Source organism: Centropristis striata, chromosome 11, assembly GCF_030273125.1.
Source record: "Centropristis striata isolate RG_2023a ecotype Rhode Island chromosome 11, C.striata_1.0, whole genome shotgun sequence".
NCBI classification, from domain to species: domain Eukaryota; kingdom Metazoa; phylum Chordata; class Actinopteri; order Perciformes; family Serranidae; genus Centropristis; species Centropristis striata.
Window position 1 is genome coordinate 18,967,848 of NC_081527.1, and position 20,944 is coordinate 18,988,791.

Consider the following 20,944-nt stretch of genomic DNA (forward strand, 5'->3'; position numbering starts at 1 on the left):
GAACACAGCTGTCAAGAGGTGTGGAAAGGCCTCTCTGCTGCTTTCAGCTGTGAAAACAGTTAACAAGAAGCCCTACACGCACGCACGCACGCACGCACGCACGCACAAACACACACACACACACACACACACACACACACACACACGCACAAATACACACACACACACACACACACACACACACACACACACACACACACACACACTGACACCCACACAAACAAACACAAGAAGATTTATTGCGATCTTGTGACTTAATCTATTGATGAATAAAGTCCTGATTATGTCACAGCTTCATTCTCTGAAGTTCTTTGGCATTGTAACAGATAAATCGCTGCTGATAAAAGTTTGAATAAGTACAGTACATACGGAGCTGATTATTTTTTATCAGTTTGCTGTAACACAGCACTCAAACAAGTGTTGTAAATAATAAAATGATTCACAGAAGCTAATCTAATACAGCATAAAGATAAAAGTGGGCATTACCAGAACTGAGTGAGGCATCTGATCACATTGTGACTGATAGTGCATTGTATTGCATTTGCTTATCTAAATTAGGATCACACTTATAGCGTGACACAGCAGATCATAGGTAAATTACACAGTGGCTGTACTGCAGCTGTAATGTAAATATGGGTATATAAATATAGCCATACTGTTTGTTGTGTGCTTTCAAACCTTAACGTACACAATATCTTTGCTGAATAAGGGTCATCCTCGGTCTATAAGAGGGTAGGTGACATATTTTACATAATGACAAAAATCTAACCAGCACATATAACTTCTAAAAGGGAAGGTTTATATTATATGAAAGGCTATGAGAAACTGACTTGGTTGATGTAGATTGTTGGGATAAGCTTGCCATTGGCTGCCTATTTCTGATGGCATTGTCCTCCACTTCTGCCATCTCCACTATCTATCTCAAATATGGGCTTAGCATGGTTGATTGTGATTTGTTTAAAGAAATTAAAACAAGATGTAGCATATTTTTCCTTATCCCAGAATGATAAGGGGTGCAGCAGAAATCGCTCCAGCGCTGACACAGCACTGTGGAGAGTGGTCTGGCTCTGCAACACTGCCTCAGGATGGAGATTCCTCCCAGTCTGAATACATCTCTCTGTCAGTTCTTTTTCATAATATTTTGCTCTCATATATGAAGTCTCGGTCTGTAAATAGGTCAGATTTCCTCATAGAATCCCTATGAGATATTTTTAGGGTAAATGGTTTGTGGTCTCAGATGGATCATACATTGAACCAGTGCTTTGATGTTCTTATATCAGAAAGGTTGCTCATTGTGAGTGTCGGGGCGGAGCCAGACGCAGGTTTGTTTATGTCCTTAAGCCCACATCGCGTGCCAGACAGGAGTCACCCATGTCAACACCGATCCCAAAGCATAGAATTCCCTTCCATAGAGACATTAGTCATTACTGTTTACTGTACTTTGTGTCTTACTCATCAGTTAGCTTATTAAGTAAGCTTTTAAAATCTCCAGAAGAATAACATTGAGGAATTTCAGCACTGTTTGTAAATGTGTGCCCCACTGCTTCTCCTCTGATTGTTTAGATATGGGCCTCACCCCAACTGACAGCCTCCATTCAAGTAATGCTGCTTTTATTGTGGAACTATTTGGCTGTCACCACTGATTGCATGTCAGGTGTTAGGTAGGTTTAATTTTATTAACTGACATGCAAACTTCATACCAGATATTTAAATTCCTTCAAAGTGTGCACACATAGGATTGTATTAGACAGTTGTATGACTTTTTCAGAACATGACATGAAGACTTCAAATACAACTCTGAGTCCTGCCACATCCAGAAGTACTCCGACGACACTGCTATTGTGGCGTGTATCAGGAATGGACAGGGATCTGAATATAGGGATCTGATAAAAGCCTTCAGTGACTGGAGTCACAAGAACTATCTCCCCCTGAACACCTCAAAGACTAAGGAAATTATCATAGATTTCAGCAGGCTCAAGCCGCCCTTCAGCCAGTGAATACCTGTGGGGTGGACATGGAGGTGGTGCCAAGTTATAAGTATCTAGGTGTTTACCTGGATAATAAGTTGGACTGGTCCCTAAACACTGACGCTCTCTACAAAAAGGGGCAGAGCCGCCTCTTTTTCTTAAGGAAGCTCAGATCTCTGGACATCTGTAGTAAGATGCTGCAGATGTTTGATCAGTCTGTGGTGGTAGTGTGTTGTTTTATGCTGCAGTCTGCTGGGGAGGCAGCATCACACACAGAGATGAAGGCGGTTGGACAGACTGGTCTAAAGAGCTGGTTCTGTGGTTGGAGCCAGGTTGGACACACTGGAGGAGGTGGTGAAGAGATACACTGTCAAGATGTTCGAGGCCATCCTGAAATACCCGGATCATCCGCTACGCAAAACCTTTATGGACCAAAAAAACAGCAGTGGACGGCTCCTCTCTCTCTGTTGCAGGACGGAGAGATACAAAAGATCCTTCACTCCTACAGCCATCAGGCTGTCTCATTCTAACAGAGATTCTACCAGACTAACTGAATTTCCCTCGGGGATGAATAAAGTCATTTTGATTTGATTTGATTGATTTGACAGACAGGTAACAATGACACACCAAAAATAACTTTGCATGCTGCAAGGCTACGTGTCAACCTTTGCCAAAATCCTAATGAGAAGGTTTTCATAACTACAGTTAACGTAACATATTTTCAGTTCAGCTAAGAGCGGTTGCTTAGCAGCATGTGTTTAACTGTGTATGTTTTCAGCCCTGGTTAAGAAACAGTAATAAAACATAATTCACCGCTCATGCAGAGCAGTGATTAAAGTTTCCAAAGAGCGGTTATTACATAGACAGCAATGCTGTACAATTACAAGCATCATATTTATGGGAAGAAAAAAACAAAAACCCTGCTTTGTACTGTTAATGTTTTACTTTCTATTCCAAGTCATAGCATCACCTCGTGCAAATCTCTTTGGCATTAAAAACTAGTTATTGAATAACTTATTTTTTACTGTAGCACTGAATCACAATGTTTATTTGTTTTTAAGCTATCAGTTATGGTAACACTATACTTAAAGTCTTTGTTGAGATCCATGAACATGATGCCATTACTGCAAGGAAAGCCACTGTGACAACAAATATATCAGTCATCTAAACCACTTTATTTGGAAGTAAAATGGAAAGATTTTGCACCCAGACCACAAATGTAAATAGTGATAAAGCATTTCATTACTTGTACAAGAAACTATCCACTAATAGAAAATAGACTTGATTACAAAGTAATGCATTATTTGATGTTTCATTGGGTAAAAAAGATGACTTGCAAGATGGCAAAAGCCTTGACGCAACATCAACCTGGCAAGACATGCCTGAAATGGAGATGAAATGCTTTATTACTATTTCCGAGACACTTTGTGGTCTTTCATTTAAGTATTTGGCACCTTTTAGCATGTGACACAGCTGGCTTGAAAAATTGTTAAGCTATCTCCAACCAAGCAGTAGAGTTTGTATTAAAGAAGCTGCTGTATTAAAGGATGGCACCAACCTAGTTTGTTTGTTGTGTACAAGAAGATAATCTGTTAAGATATGCGATGGTTATTTTTCTTGGAATACTGGCACTGTATTGTATTGTAATAGTTGAGATGTCAAAACAGAAGCAACAATGTGCTGGCAGACAATACTACCTGTTGTTATGTGATATCTGCTAAAAACAACTTCTAGACAACACCATTCATCTTCAGCGCTCTTTTTATTTCGCTGCCATTGTTCTCTTCTTCTCTTCATATGAAACAAAACCCTTTCCCATTATATCTGAATGGCTGGCATACTAAGGGAAACCACTGAGGATTTACAGAAATGTTTTTCTAAGGTCGACCTTATGTGTCATGATGAGTCATACTGTGTTTATGGCTTTCTGAATGGACATCACAACCTCCTACACTCAGGGAGTGCTTGTTGGTTTTTCCCATTGTAATCATTCACCAGGAGAAAATCTCATCTCCTTTATGCTGTGCACTGAATTCAGCTTTGTGTTAGTTGTTGAAGAAGAGGGATATAAATCAACATATCTGCAATACTTAGAATACTACTTCCATTAACTTTTAGATGTTTTGCAGAATGATTTAAGAAAGAAATGCTTTAGGGCCTGAGGTTTCTCTCCATATAACTTTAGTAATACGGGTTGCACCTGTGCTGTGAGGAATTTGAGCTATTCCAAAAGTCTTACTTTCGAGCTCTATTGAAACTTGATAGACTGTGTTAATTGTTGGCTCTGTCAAGTGTCTGAGAGACTTTTGTACTGTTGCAAACATTTGGTCCTTTTACAAGTATTGCCAATTCTTGTCTAGCTGTCCTGCATTACAGTTATTTATTTGTTCTGCTTTTGACTTCAATGTTTTGTTACTGAAACCATTAAAAAATAGAATGTGGTTTTAAATTTAGAAAGCAGACAAAATGCCAGTCTCCCATGTCTCTGCAGTTACAATGGCATTGTGTTATGGCTCTTTCCCCGACTATTTCTGTGCCCTTTTACCTCATCGTTTGTTGTTTTGTTGGTAGTGGTTGTTTGATGCTGACTGCGGATCAGATTACAAAGGCGTTGTTTTGATCTCGCTCCACAGCATGGCGGGCTTGGAATGACAAGAGGTCAATGGACGGGAAATGCTTTCATCGTGCCTGGGTCTTTGACTCTGGCCCACCATTGTGTTTATGGGCCAACTTCACGCTTTTTGATAGGGTTCACTTCCCAGATCATTATTAGGTACCTCGCACTGCATCATTCTCAGAGACATCTTAACTCCTCGTGTTAATTGCAGTAAGCTTTAGGCGTACTGACAAAACACAAAACAGTACAGCTTTATTGATAAGGACAGGTAATAACAGGTCATAATCACTGATCGTCATCCAGCCAGGACTGTACATTTTACTTGACTTTACAAGATTAGATATAAGGGTACTGCAGTGATATTATGCATCACAAAAATGTGATTTCCTTTCTTCTCCCTCTGGCCTGTTTTGATGCTCTTCCTCTCTCATGTCACAGTCTGGGTTAAAGGTAAGAGACAGACCGCAGACCCCCAAAGGATGGACGTCCCCGTCCTTCAAAGAGACTGAAATAGAAATCACAATTCAGCCCTCCTTCGACCTCGTCATAACCCACCTTCCCTCTTCAGACCTGACAAACACTGGGTGTAGTAAAGAAAACATCCTCTCACGAGTTGTCCCACTGCCAGTTTCCTGAGAAAGGTGTACCCAGCTTCTCGCACAGAGTCTCAGAAACCTGAACTTCCCTGTTTAGCAACAACAGCTGGTGAGTCATCACAGTGGGCTGAGAGATTCTCACTGAAGACATTAAATTACACACTGAAAATAAGTCTGTAAAATACAGTTTAACAAACAGCAGCCTACTGTTTCCCAGCTCTTTATAGCATTAGATCTAGAAAGATCTACTTTCCCTGAACTCTATTGTTCTGTAGAAGAAGAGCTTAATTTGCCATGAGGTCACTGTGTATGTTCGACAATTTATTTCTGCCTTTTATATGCATGCACAAGACAATTAAGGTGGTAGAAACTTGGTGATGTACTGTAGTGAATACTTGCCGGGCTAGCTGCTGGGCTAGTGTAGCTTGGGATCTTACAGGTAACCATGAAGCTAACGTAAACATGCTAATAGTAGACAGTCATAACAACTCTCTAAACTAGCCAGCTTACTAGGTCAGTTAGCAAGCTAAGAGTTATTTGTACTATAAACTCATGCCAGATGAGAGAATGATTTCAATTGCACCCAGAATGATTTACAGGTTAATCATTCCTTTATTGTGGAGCACTCATAGACTGTATGAAAGAAGTGGACGTAGCCACTGTGATCTCACACGGATTTGTGGACTACCGTTTTTGAAACCTTAAGTTTGGCATTTGGAGCCAGAATGACGATGTCTGGATAACAGAGTGAAGCTGGCAAGATTACTAACGTTACTAGCTCAGCAGTCCTACTATGATGAAGTTATTGCATGCCCTACTATGCTGCTGATTGGCTAGTACTTATTGTCTTTGTTGGTTGAGTTATTTAAGCATAAGGAATTATAATGTTAGGTTGAATATAAGAAGGTAAGAGAATCAGGGGCAGATAAGGACAGTACATGTCTCCACCATAGTAGGAAAAAGTATAAACCATTACCTATATTATAAACCATAAACAAATAGCCTAGCAAATGTTAGTAGCTAATGCTAATGCTAACTAGAGCTTGGTTTGAAAGGTGCAACTGTAATGTAAACTGTAATTCACATTAACTGTGGTAGTAATTGGGATGCTTTTGGTGAGCCAAAACTAGGCTGAAAACTGGGGGAAAAGAACAGCAAAATTTGAGTACGAATGATCCCTGAGCAAGACGTTTTAGGTGACCGAAATGTTACAATTTACTTCAATGAACTGAAAGAACAGTCTTCAAAATCTGAAGACGAAAACATGGACTGAACCCCAAAACAAGCTATTTAAATGTACGCATTGAAATGGGTATACACTGTAATGCTTCTATACTGTTTGACAGGTTTCAATCAGTAGTGACTTTTACAAGGTAAATTACAAGGTAGCCATGCCCTAAAGCTTACTCTGTTTTATCATCTGTTTTACTCTAAATGAGATCATCATTTACAAAAAAGAACACCATGCTGTATTGAAGAAGCAACTCGTGATTAAGACCATAAAGTTATAAAAAAATGTTGAGAGACGGAGGTTCAGATTTCCTTCATCCCAGTGATTCCATTGAAGTGAACTTTGCTGCAAAACTTCACTATCTTGAATGCTGTGTAACCTGGGCTTTGAAGGGCTAGGTTTGACAGGTGTTTCATGGCAGATAACTATGAACTCTCTCTAAGGGGTGGGGGAATGCTTTAGTGGTAATGTGTAAATGAAACACTCTTAAATGGAGATCAGTAGGTCCAGACCATGACTCTCCATATCCACCGCAGCACCGGGGAGATCTGAGAAGGTCATCAGAGACTTGACATTTCTATTTACACTGGTTGGATTCCAGCTCAGCAGATTCTGGGTGCAATTGAAATCATTCTCTCATCTGGTTTGAGCCTTACCCACATGAATCATGCGCAGACTTGGCTCATTTTCAATCACTCATGTTCACCAGTCATAATCAGGAATGTTTATATAGACAACTTGATTTATGCGTCTTTATCTGATGTTACTGATCGGAGAGATGGGGAATGATTCATGAAATGGGGTGGAGCAGCGTCTCGCACGCACCTTTGCTAGCATGGCCAGATTGTCCTTGCGAAATTCATTAAAAGCCATGCCCAGCGGCTGAACCGCTTGACCTTAGCCTTTGGATGCAACCACTTGTTTCAGAAAACATAAACACATGAGCTGTTGCCATGGCCTTGGGTATGAGTCGTATAAATCAGAGGGAATTATTAATTTTCAGTCATAAATATATGGTGAAACCAGCTCTTTTAAGGCAGTAATCACGGCTGATGACTTCAAATAAAAACGTGCATGCAGTTTTAATCTCTCTCAGATCTCTGAACCTGGGGAGACTACAACAGAAGGGATCATATTTCAAGAACAGTTTACATTCTCCTCATTGTAGACATACCACACACCAAGACACATTCTTGCTGTGCTGGAGAGGGAAATAATTCATTTCTCAGTAAGCAGAGACATGCAGTTCTCACTGATAAATCGTGTTCTGTTCTAAAAACGCTATATCTCAGTTGATTAGAATTGTTATTGTGATTAATGTTTATCCTGAACAACTACTATTAGAATGAACAACTACTGACTTCATGTGTTGTATTAAAATTAAATGTAAAAATAAAAGTTATTTATTTATTATCCACAAATATTTCAAAATTAATCACAAATGTTAATTTTATTATTAAAGCACTAAATAAAACCCTTGATTAACAGACAAAAGATTTTTTTAAGTGCATGATTACGGTCATTTTTGACTTGGATCAGCCTATTATTAGCTGTGGTACTGCATTAAATGTTGCTCAACATGAATTGTGTGACTTTTTCTGTCCATCAGATCCTATTAACCAAATTTGTGCTTAAAATGAGTAGATTATAGAAGAACCGTATGTTGACATCTGCCATCTGATAGCTAGACATGAATTTCTAAAGATTAAGATAAAGAAGGTGTGGGATGTTGTTTTGACTAACACTGACACTTGTTAAAATCTGATTAATAATGAAATAGAACCTCCGGTCTAAACAAAGCTAAGAACACTGCTCAGGTGGCACAAAAGGGCAACTCTTACAAACTGAAACATGATCACTTCTCTCCTTTCCCCTCCCTGCCTCTTTGTATTTCTCTGTCACACTCTTACTAATAACTGAATCATAACTCTCTTGCAAGTATTTGTTGTGTGACCTACTTCAAATTGACTCTTGAGCAAACTTTTTTAAACTGACGTTTAAAAAAAATGATACTTCCTGTAATTATATATTAACAAGGTCGTGGTCAAGGCTACATTTATTTATGAGGCCCCATAAATAGAAGCGTGCTTTACAACAAACAAAATTGAGCAGAAGTTTATTATAAGAAATAAACAAGTTCTTAGATATATATAGAAATATAGAAATATGCATACATACACTCTTACACGTGTACATACAAGCCACATCAGACTAGTAAATCTAACAAATCACTTGCGCAACTCCAGAATTTTTTGTTCTAAAAGCATATTTCAATGCAATTTTAAATAATAAAAAATGGACTTTATCAAAATAAAAGTCAACCTTGTAAAACCCTAAAATGTACTTTGTGTCATTCCAACATTGCTTGGAAACACCTACACACGCAATATTTATTGCTTTATACGCAATGACACAAGCTGTGATTGTCTTTGTTCCACTGATAAACTGACTGTTTAGATATAAACTTGAGCATACAATTCTAGATCATAAAATGCCGTTAGACCATGAGGTAATGGTACTATTGCACACCATTTGCTAGTTTATTGTGCCTGATGAAGGTCATGTTTGGGAAAGTCCACCAGAGAGAATTGTCTGAATGACTTAATTATGGTGCAAATCCCTGAGATAATGACGAAACAAAGTGTAACTCATTGTGAACATTGGTTCACAATTTTGAATTGGTTCATATAAAAGTGAAAAAAAAAAAATGAATGTTCAGTGGTTTCCGCTGATGATCACTTTTCCTCTTGTCAGATTTGTAGTTTTATACTATGTCTTGTTGTTCATTTTGGAACAAGAAGAGCCTACAACAATGGCACCATTGGCATACTAATGAGTTTATGGTCTCAATCAAGAGTTGAAGTCTTCTTCAATAAAGGCTGTTGTTCATTTCATAAATTGTGGTCACATTTATAGTAAAATATACAACAAAGCAGGGTTGGTTTTAGGGCGTGACAATATTGACAAGTCACTCACACTTTGACCCTTTCACAGTGTGTTTACAGGCTATCAAAGTTGGTCACCTAAAAATGTCTTGTTCGGATGTAAACACTCTTAAGAGTCAGCTGTTCATTTCATTTTTACAACTTGCTTACCAAGCTAGCTAGTGCAACCAATAACTTAGCATCACCCTCTTGTCCAGTTATGGTCATTTCTGGCTGAAAAAAACAGATGGTGACAACCAAAAAGCCAAATTTCAAAGCCTCTTCTAACGGTAGTCCACCAAATTGGGATTCATTATCTGGGAACCATGAATGTTTGCACCAAAGTTTGTGTCAATCCATTTTATTTATTTCCACTGAAAAATTAAGACTTTGACCTGCTAGTGGCACTACATGAAAAGTCAATGAGATTCATCCTCAGGCCACTATGAACGTATGAGTATACTGTAAAACCATCTGATAGCTTGTGAGCTGTAAAGTTGGGGTATAACCAAAGTCAGTGGGATTTATCCTCTGGGGACCATGAATGACAACCCATTGAACAGTTGTTGAGCTATTTTAGTCTGGATCATTAGTTGAAACGACCTATGAACATTGCTATCCCAAGAGTCACGCCGCTGGCAAGACAATGATGTCTAGTGTTTCAGCTTCAGCTGTGAGACTGACCCTGGGCTTGAGCTAACACTGAAAAGAGCTTTCCTGATACAGCTCTGTGGTGGGGCTGGAGGAACAGAGATGTGCAGACTGCAGCTGAGATTGTTAACCATCTTGGGATGGCAGTTAGGAGTGGGCTAATTAACCATCAGGAGAGTTTGTGTGTATCCAAACTGTTTTAAAATAGGCCTTACTGCTGCTGGAATGTGTGCAATCGCACTCTTACAGTGACAGTACTAGGGGTTGGTACACATACCGATGGCAATGCGCGCCCACACACACTACTTCATACTCACACTCATCAAACGCGGTGTAAACATTTCCCATTCACAGACGTTAAGAGTAAACTCACAGCAGGCTTGACGCATTGTGTTGAGCTGAGGTCCAGCTGAGAGAACAGATCCAGAACAGGTCTGGAAGTGTGTGGCTTGGAAATAAATATCATTAAACTCAGCTGTCAGATTGCATTTGGCTCTGCTGAGCGTGCCGCCATCCATAAGAGCTTGGCTGTCCTCCATGCAAGAGCTGGTTTTCTCTCTTTCTTCCCTCTTAAACACACACACACACAAGCATATGCTAAAACCACCACTCGCAAAGAAACCGACACATGCAGGGACACACACACACACACACACACACACACACACACACACACACACACGAAGACCACCTGGGAGATCTGTTTATGGAATCGAGCAGAGACCACACGAGAAACAGACGAAAGCTTTTGTTTCGCTTTAAGCACAAAAGATCTAAATAGCGCCATTCATTTACATCCAGAATGTAGTTTTGTCATTGTGGAACAGGGATTACAGAATCATGCAGTGATCACAGACAAAGACCTGCCGCTGTAAACAAGCACAAACACATACTGGAGTGGAGTTACTTGACTTTAGCTTAATCCGTGCTAGTAAATATTTTTAAATATCAACCTTGCTGTGTGGTGTTTTTATAGAGACGTGGAAATCAAACTAGCAAAGACAACCCTGGTAACAAAAGCAACAAATATAGAATATGGCAACCAAACACTAAAAATAAATGGGAAGATACAGATTTTGATTACCCTGGATTCACAGGACAATAAATCTCCTTGACAAGGTGGCATTTGCCCTCTGATTGACTCCAATCTGAGTAGGTGTAAATAAGGTGTGTGCTGGTAAACCTGTGTTGGTTTCGTGCAAAGCCAACATTTTACAGGCACTCACCTAAAGGGAGTTCCTCCTCCATTTGCACGCATCGCCTTTGTTGTCTACGCTGTGAGCATTTTTTCCCCCCGTCTTCTTTTCTCTCATTTGAAAATAACCCAAACAGGTCCTGTAGACGTAGTAACAGTGATATTATCTTAGCATACTTCACCTGAAGGGGATCCCATCACACAGATTTTTTTCTCCTGCTTGCATGAGTGATGCCTGGAGGCCTAAAGGCAGGCAAAACAAGTTGAGCAAAGTTGAGGCAGGCTAAGCCCTGCTGAAAGCTTTTAGACTCCTTTTTTTTTATATAAAGGTTGCTGTAAATAGACACATTGCCCTGTTAATACACGCTAAGTGTCAGGACCTTTCAATAACAGATATGTTGCAGGGCAATTACAATTTCTGACAAGTCTGTTCTGTCACATGATTTTAAAATAAATATAAATAAAAATAAATAAAAATCAATGTAACACCACATCAATGTAACACTGAGACTGCTAAACTAGTCTGTGTGTAAAACTTCAAAAACAGACGTCATGCAAAGTATGATTAAAATGTTGATGGTATCAGAAGTCCCATCAAGATCCCACATGTCGATTTCAAAAGCAGTCTTAAATGTTTAGGCACAGGGCAGCAGAGCGTGGCCTCACGCAACTCTAGTCATGGCAGCAATCATGCTAGCATGCAGACCTGTTTGTAACAAGGAAACAAATTCATACTCAAAAACAGTTTCAACGCTACTGTGATACATAGTCCACATTAAGAAACTGGATTTTTTTTTTTTTTTTACTATTTTAATAATGGATTTTTCAGTACAGCACATCACATTGTTATTTCTTTCTTCTTTTGCTCGAGGAGCATTTGGAACTGATCTCAAAAGCAAATATGATGTATTACAAATACTTACGGATAAGGGATTGTATGATATTTTTAATTAAATGACTGTTCTTTTTAACTTTGTGAAACGGACGCAGTTTTAAAAACCTTTTTTAAAAGTAGTTAACATTGTCAAAACTGTTTTAAACCCATGGTTAACCTCTTAATCCAGAGAGTGATGCAGTAGTACTCACAAAAAATAATAATCATCCATTAAGGTATAAATGCTATATTGTTTTGAAAACATGAGGACTTCAGCTTTAAGAAACCAATTGTATGTTGTCCAAACTATTTCTCATTATGAAGAATTTTTTAAAAAGGCGCTTTTTTTCTACCAAAGAAATATTCTAGTGTATGAGAGGTTAACATTGTAAAGCTGAACTACATTGTTAAGTTTAGGAAACAAAATATTGGTTCAGTTAAAATAACTACTTGTAACTGTATATACTGTACATAACTGTATGTAACTAGATGACATAGTTTCGTGGGTAAGAATGTGACCTAGCCATGTACAGTAATACACCTCGACTTGTCTAAAGAATTTTAGTTTCACAGAGGACACAAACAGCCACTTCCTTCACATCCTGGGTTTTTTTCATCCTGGTGGCTTTCTCGATCTTATCCCGCCTGACTTTCTTCTTTGCTGCCGTCATAATTACTATAGTCAGTCGACGTCGCCGCCTAACAAACAAACATCAATAGGAGTCGTAATAAGGTGCGCCTCCTGCCTCACGAATATGTGGTTTATAAGCAAATTATAGTGCATTAGTTAGGCATAAGCACGAACAGTGAATGTGAAAAGCCTTATGACATGGAACAAAATGTTTTAGCATTTGCGATGCTAGTGTGACCACACGATGCAAAACCTAATTGAGGACAAATGTGCAGATTATGTAAACTGTTATACATGGAGAAATAAAACTCTGCAGGTCTTCTAATCATTATGAGGGATGTCATAATGTTTACACAGTCTACTCTGGGTAGCTGCGGTGTCAGTTTGAACATAAGCAGCTTTGTGTAACTGGCCCTGATCAGAGAGGGAAATGAGGGCAAATTGTTTAGCTGTTTCAGAAGTTTAACTGTTAAGCTTTATGCTGGTTCCCAGGAACTGCTGATATGGCAACATCTGACCAGTAACATGCAAACAAGGGAGAACAAACAGATGAGCAGGAATATCCTTTGATGCCTGTATAATAATTTAGGGTGTGGCACAAACTAATGCCAAAGCAACGCAGTTTAATTTGAATAAACATGATATGTCATAAATGTTTAATATAATCCTTCAGTTTACACAGGGCGCTGACTCGACGTAAAGATCCACCCTATTACCTTGATAATTTAATTCCTAAACTCGTTTTGCAGTCTTGCTTTGATCGCTGCGGTTGGATATGGCTTTAGCTTCCTCTTTTTGAACCACTTTATTTCATGTGATTGGATGTGACGGAATTTACCCGTTGCCATTGCGACGCAAGTTATGTACACAAGAAGAAAAGAGAAAACATGCCGTTGCTTGTTTACAGCTTTGAATTGTTTTTATCCTAGCTACGTGGTGCCATGTTGCTCAGCTTTGGGCACGGAAAGAGACGGCTATAGAGCGAGGTTATTTTTGAGGTGATCATGAGACTGATGTCCCTCTGAGGGCACAAAATGATACGTGATTGTTGACTTTTAAAGTGAAACATAATGGCTATTCATTGGCTAACTATTAAATTATATCTGTATATAAACAAATCAAATCAAAATGACTTTATTCATCCCCGAGGGAAATTCAGTTAGTCTGGTAGAATCTCTGTTAGAATGAGACAGCCTGATGGCTGTAGGAGCGAAGGATCTTTTGTATCTCTCCGTCCTGCAACAGAGAGAGAGGAGCCGTCCACTGCTGTTTTTCTGGTCCATAAAGGTTTTGTGTAGCGGATGATCCGGGTATTTCAGGATGGCCTCGAACATCTTGACAGTGTATCTCTCCACCACCTCCTCCAGTGTGTCCAACCTGGCTCCAACCACAGAACCAGCTCTTTAGACCAGTCTGTCCAACCGCCTTGCATCTCTGTGTGTGATGCTGCCTCCCCAGCAGACTGCAGCATAAAACAACACACTACCACCACAGACTGATAAAACATCTGCAGCATCTTACTACAGATGTCCAGAGATCTGAGCTTCCTTAAGAAAAAGAGGCGGCTCTGCCCCTTTTTGTAGAGAGTGTCTGTGTTAAGGGACCAGTCCAACTTATTATCCAGGTAAACACCTAGATACTTATAACTTGGCACCACCTCCATGTCCACCCCACAGGTATTCACTGGCTGAAGAGGGGGCTTGAGCCTGTGGAAATCTCTGATCATTTCCTTAGTCTTTGAGGTGTTCAGTAGGAGATAAATCTTGTGACTCCAGTCACTGAAGGCTTTTATCACATCCCTATATTCAGATTCCTGTCCATTCCTGATACACGCCAAGACCCAAGTTAATCACTTCTGTACACAATGTGACTGCATTTAATATGGTGACATCAAAGAAGTGTGCAGTTGTTTAAGGGTTGCAAATATGTAGGCTTCTTATACTGAACTTCTCAGATCTTTGATTAACAGTAATATAATGAAAATAGTTTTGCATGCAAATATTAGGCAAAATCAGGCAATAATATGATTCATTTTCTAATATGAAGTTGCCCTTTGGTTGATCATTTTGTTGATTAACAGAAATAATGCATGCCCTGTTGCCTGGTAGGTAAACTAAGTGCTTTTGAGACACCATGACTAAAAACTGTATCTCAAAAGCATATTATGTGCATGCCACATATCCTCAGTACAAAAACAGCAGGCTGCATCAAACTGTATATCTGTAATGATTAAACCAGCACTGTAATCAAAACATCGCCAAGATTTGATTTTATGTGTCTCTCTCGGTCACTAGGTCTCTAAACTGGGACATCGGAAGAGATAATAAATGTTTAACTGCTGCTGAATTAACCTCTAGATAACATTTACAATACGTTTTGTTTTTATTCCCAGTGTGGTCTTCTAAAAATCACGTTCTCATACAACAAAACTGGAAGAAAATATGTGTCCCTTCAAACGTAAATTCAGATTGCATTTATTTTTTTTATCTTTCACAAAATTGTTTTTAATCACAGTAGCGCAGTCATGAGGTCAAGGTGGATGGATGTGTCGAGGATAAAAAAAGGAGAACTTGTGCACAAAGACCATATTTAGTATAAGGAAAATGTGCATAAAACTATATTTAGTATGATAAGTAAAATGTGCACAAAGACTATATTTAGCATAAGGAAAATGTGCACAAAAACTTTACAGAGTATAACAAGAAAAATGTGCACAAAGACTATACATAGTATAATAAGAAAAATGTGCACAAATACTATACATAGTATAATAAGAAAAATGCTCACAGATGCTATAGTATAATTAGAAAAATGTTAAAACAGTTATTCTGATTGGTCCAAAGTCTTGGGCAAGTCGTAGTTGGATTCTTCAAAAACGAGAAAAAAATCACTAAAATCCTGTTTATAAAATGTTTTCCATATGAAATATATTTTTTAAATGGCATGTCTTTGATATTTACCTTATGAGTTCATAAATGCCAGATATTTGAGTGCTTCTTGTAATTTCCTAGATTAATTCATTTTCTAGTTTTTAATCACAGTAGTGCAGTCATGAGGTCGAGATGGATGGATGTGTAGAGGATAAAAGGAGGAGAACTCACAGGTTTAAATGGTGTCATGACATAATGGTAAAAAAACAAAATTATAGGAGCTCTAAAAAGCAAAAAGTTGAGCCACCGTCAGTATAAGTTGAGATATTAACCCTTCTCTCTGCCATAGTGTGATAATATTAACAGTTTTGTGGCCCTGCTGCTTGTCAGTAACAGCTTATGAGGCTCTGTCTGCTTATACACCAGGCCTCACCACAGACCCTGGAGAGAATAAATAGAAAAAGTACTGACCCTTTTTTTTTTTTCATGCTTTCACTGTCATCACTCACGCTGTTATGACGTTATACCCCTGTTCAGCGTGGAAACTGCTTCCCCATTCGCCATGTAAACCACATCCCTATCACAGCTCCAGCCTCAGTGCTGCGTCTTTCACCGTAAACCCCATTTCCCCTTTTTGTCTAAACATGAGAGAGGAGTTAAGAGGTGTGCTCACACAGATGGTCTCCAGCACTCAACAGCTAGCCAACCTCCCAAACCTGGTCCCAGGGTGCCTGTACTGGTTTTAACTGAAATTATCTCTGATGCAAATATATAAACAAAATAGGAACAAGATCAGTAAGTTTTCAAACTTATTCATCCTGACAATCCTCCCCTATACTCGGTTTCTAGGGTTTAAGCTATTTAGTCTGGCTTTAAGTGTTTTATATCTTTTTGGTTGTGTTATTTATATCTATTCTATTATCACCATTATTATGTATTTGTTTTATCAACATTTTACCTATTTATTCTCCTTGGCGTTCAGTCATTTCACCTTTATTTATTCAGGGAGGGCCAATTGAGAGCAAGCTCTCATTTCCAATGGCGCCCTGATTACAGTACAAATACAATTTAACACATTACACCACATATCCATAATAATATATAATCAACAGAAGCACAATAAATTCAAAGAGCACATACACATTCAGAAATCATAATATTAATAAGAATGTCTTTAAAATGATTAAAAGGAATCAGTGTATCCAACTGAAGCTGTGACAGTAAATTATTCCATTTAAAAGGAGCGAAATAAACAAAAGTGAATTTCCCAACCTCCGTTTTAACAGCAGGGATATTAAGAGCCAGCGGATTATATGAACGAGTTGGAAAGTTAAAAGATCTGAAGCTCACTAGGCTCGATAAATAGAATGGTAGTTTTTTCAGTAGTGCCTTATAAATAAACAATATACAGTGTTGCTCCCTTCTTAGAGCCAGGGAAGTCCAACCAACATTGTGATAGAGGTGGCAGTGATGGGTCATGAACCCATCGCCAGTAATAAATCTAATAACAGAATGATAAATTGTATCAAGTGGTTTTAGGACCGAAGCTAGGCAAGCCAGTCCCAACTAGGCAAGAATCCTTGGCTTTCTTTTACTTTTTTTTTTTTACCCTTTTATTTTTCTTTTCTATCTGTTTTTGGATTGAGTTTTTATTACTGTTTTATTGTTTTACTGTTTTTTAGTACTTTATTGTTTTTATTGTTTTTATTTATAACTATTTATGCATGATTTTATTTTATTTTAATAACTGTACAGCACCTTGGTCAACTGAGGTTGTTTTTAAATGTGCTCTATAAATAAACTTTGACTTGACTTGACTTGACTTTGACTTGAAATTCATGTTACTTCGATTTAATTTCATTCACAAAACCATCACCATTTTTAACATCCTGATTGTGTCAATTCCTTATAAAGCACTTTGAAGTGCATTTGTTTCATTTGACAGGTGTAATATTAAATATTGAATAATTGATGAATTGATAGTATACAGAGTTGGTCTGCCTTTAACTTTTACTATCAATATCAGTTTGTCCCAGCTGATATAAATGTACATACCTGAGTGTAATTTTAGCCCATATGTAAACATGTGTCACAAAATATGAAAATGTAGACAGGATATGCAAAAAACAATAGCTGGTTGACCAAGTTGTAAGACAAGATAAAACGTATGGAAACGTATAAAGCAGGAAAATATACGCTGTGTGAAACTGAATGGGGAGAAATGAAAAATCCATTATATTTTATAAATGAATAATTGGAAGGTGAAATTCTGTTGTATCCAAAGAGTGCTGATCACACTTCTACAGAGGGCTATATACAGAAAATATGATTTTGTTTTACACATTCTAATTATCATTCTTTGTCAGTATAATTCTGGTATCTGATCTCTTTTAACTCTCTCGTTTGATTTTTACTGCATCTTTCATACATTTTATCTTCCACTTTCTTTGGCAGTCCATTCGCTTTACCTCCAAGTAACACGACCAAAATAGAAACTTCCCAAACCGGCAACAGGCAGGGACCTGCTTTCATTCCTCCTTTCATTGCTACTTCTCTTAACAAGAGACATGAGGGAACTTGAACTTGAACTGTCATCTTTAAATGTGTGTCTCGCACATCATCTATATTTAAGCATATTAAAGGGTGAAGACAAAGGCTAAACTTTATACCAGAATGAACGTTGGATGCTTACAGGTGAATGGGTGCATTTAGAGGGCGTGACCAGATATACATGAAGAAACATGTGCAGCCAAATATACATTATGATGATGAGTAAGAACATGTTTGTGCGAAACCATAATGCGCCAGTTAAACACTGAGACATTGGTAACATGGTTTCAAAACAGAGCTGTCAAAATACTATAATTAGTGGCTGATGAAATGTTTTGAGGTGGGATGTATTGTACAACGGTAATAAACACACGGCTGCCATAAATAGCATGAAGGAATGCCTGGAATCAACATGAAATTCTGTTTCTATTTTCAACCCGTGAATACATCCCCAACTCTGAGGCCACTCCGTGATCTTTACGCTCTCGGCAACATAATCCTTTGTAAAACATCTGAACATCTCGAATGATCTGCTGCCTCGCACGCAAAAGCTTTGTGTTTGCATAAAGAAAGAGACACACAAGCCTTGAGTGGGAGTTATGAAAACCAAATTCTAGTCAGGCTGACATCTTCACAGGGTTATTTTTAGACTTTTTGTGGAATCTGCTGCAACAGTTTACATTACTGAAATGCTCCGCAGGGTTGAAATATTTTTCTCAGACGTAAAGAGGTGTCATAAGGTGTCCTACTATTTGGGACAGTTATCTAACATAAATGATCTAAAAGGATTATACAAACAGAACAAAAGTTCCCCCACAACATTTTAAACTTATCAACCTCCAGTAGCATTACCAAAATTCAACATGAGGACGCAAAAGTCAGCACAATTCAACAATTATTCTACACACGACATTTGGGGTTTTCTCTTCTGTGCAATGCTTAGTCACAGCTTTGTTCTTTACACCTGCATTCAACTAACAGTATTTATTTCTTCATTGTGCCCTCCAACAAATGGATGGAAAGGTATTTTCCTTCACAAACAACTTCAGACAGAGGGAACGTATTAGAAATCCCAGGCTTGTGACTGTGTCTCTTTTATGAGTTACTGCTGGGCCCAGTCACCTTCCAGACAGCAAAGTACTCTTCCAACTTGTGCACAGAGACCATATTTAGTATAATAAGAAAAATGTGCACAAAGACTACACATAGTATAATAAAGTGTGCACAAATTCCGTACATAGTGTAATAAGAAAATTGTGCACAAATACTATATTTAGCATGATCAGAAAAATGTGCACAAAGAATATACACAGTGTACTAAAAATATGCACAAATACTATACATTGTATAATAAGAAAAATGTTAAAACATTTATTCTGATTCGTCTAAATTCTTGGGCAAGTCATAGTTGGATTTTTCAAAAATGAGAAAAAATCACTAAAATTCTGTTTATTAAAAGTTTTCCATATGAATTTTTTTTTTTTTTAAATGGCAAGTCTTTGATGTCTTATCATCGTATATTGCACTATTGCAAAAACGTAGTCCCATGTGCCCAAACACTAAATAAAGCATTATAAGAAAATTTCACTTTTCAGCAGTTTGACTGACTTTAGCAACTGCAGGGCTTCAATATATTATGTACTACGTCCTCTGAACTGTGTGTTCTCATACAACTACTGTACATGTGCAGACAGGCTTAAGTCTAGTGCCTTGTATTAATAATTATATCCATGCAAAGTATGTTGGCATCCGTTTGTGATTACTGGATGTCCATGAACTGAGCACTGTGCCAACCACTGCACTATATAAGCAAATAAGGGTGTCTGACTATATGTGCTTCAGTGTGTTCCTCATTCCAACACAATAACAAGTGTTACCTCAAGGCCAGTGTCGGAGCTGCAGCCATAGTATACCGTACCTACATAGACATTTACATCCAAAATGTCTCAATCCTTCTCAATGGGACACAACATAGGGAGCTTTTATGCTGCTCAGAGATTGACATCAGTATTCATTACATTATTCAAACTGAACGTTGAAGGTTTTTTGTGGCTTACAGGTGTGTGCTTTAAAACAGAGTGAATGAAAATTGTCTTATCTGATCCTCAGAAAGGCAACATACTGTACATCTAATGTGCTTATAAATCTCCCAATGCTGGTCTTGACAGACAGTCAGAGAAAGGGGGAGACAATAAGAGCCAGTTAAAACAATTTAGTTCATGGCAGTGAGTCACTGACTGAGGAAAATGTAACTATGTAGAAACGGGGAAAATGTTTTGGGGAAAAAAAATCTATTGTCCAAGATTAATGTCTTCCTCATATTTGCCTCTATACTATGTTGGTTGTAGTAAAGTCAGTTGAATAACCTAATTTACTGCTGTGTGTTGAAGATAGATACACATCAGGAAATAAAATTATATGAATCATTAAGCAGCTTTTTCCCCCACATCTGCACTGTCATCGTAGCCAGGGAATGACTGTAATGACACTGTTGCAACACTTAACCCCTAACCTATGTATATTCTAGTTGTGACATCACAACCTTACATAAAGCCTGACTGCTGATTTAAAGGCACAGTTTCTGAATACAGGCTGGGCTGTGTTTTGATACTGCCACAGTGTTTATAAAGCACCTACACCTGCTTTATAATTTAAAAAAAAAACATGGAAATCTTACTTTTCTACAATACAGAACCTTCAATAAAATAGTTTCTCTCTTCTAATAAACCACAGAGTCTGTATATATCAACATTAATAAGACATTTAGCATAAAATCTGCAGTTGTAAGTGAATATACAATGTTGATAAAAGGGTTATGGTCCACATTATCCCCTTTCT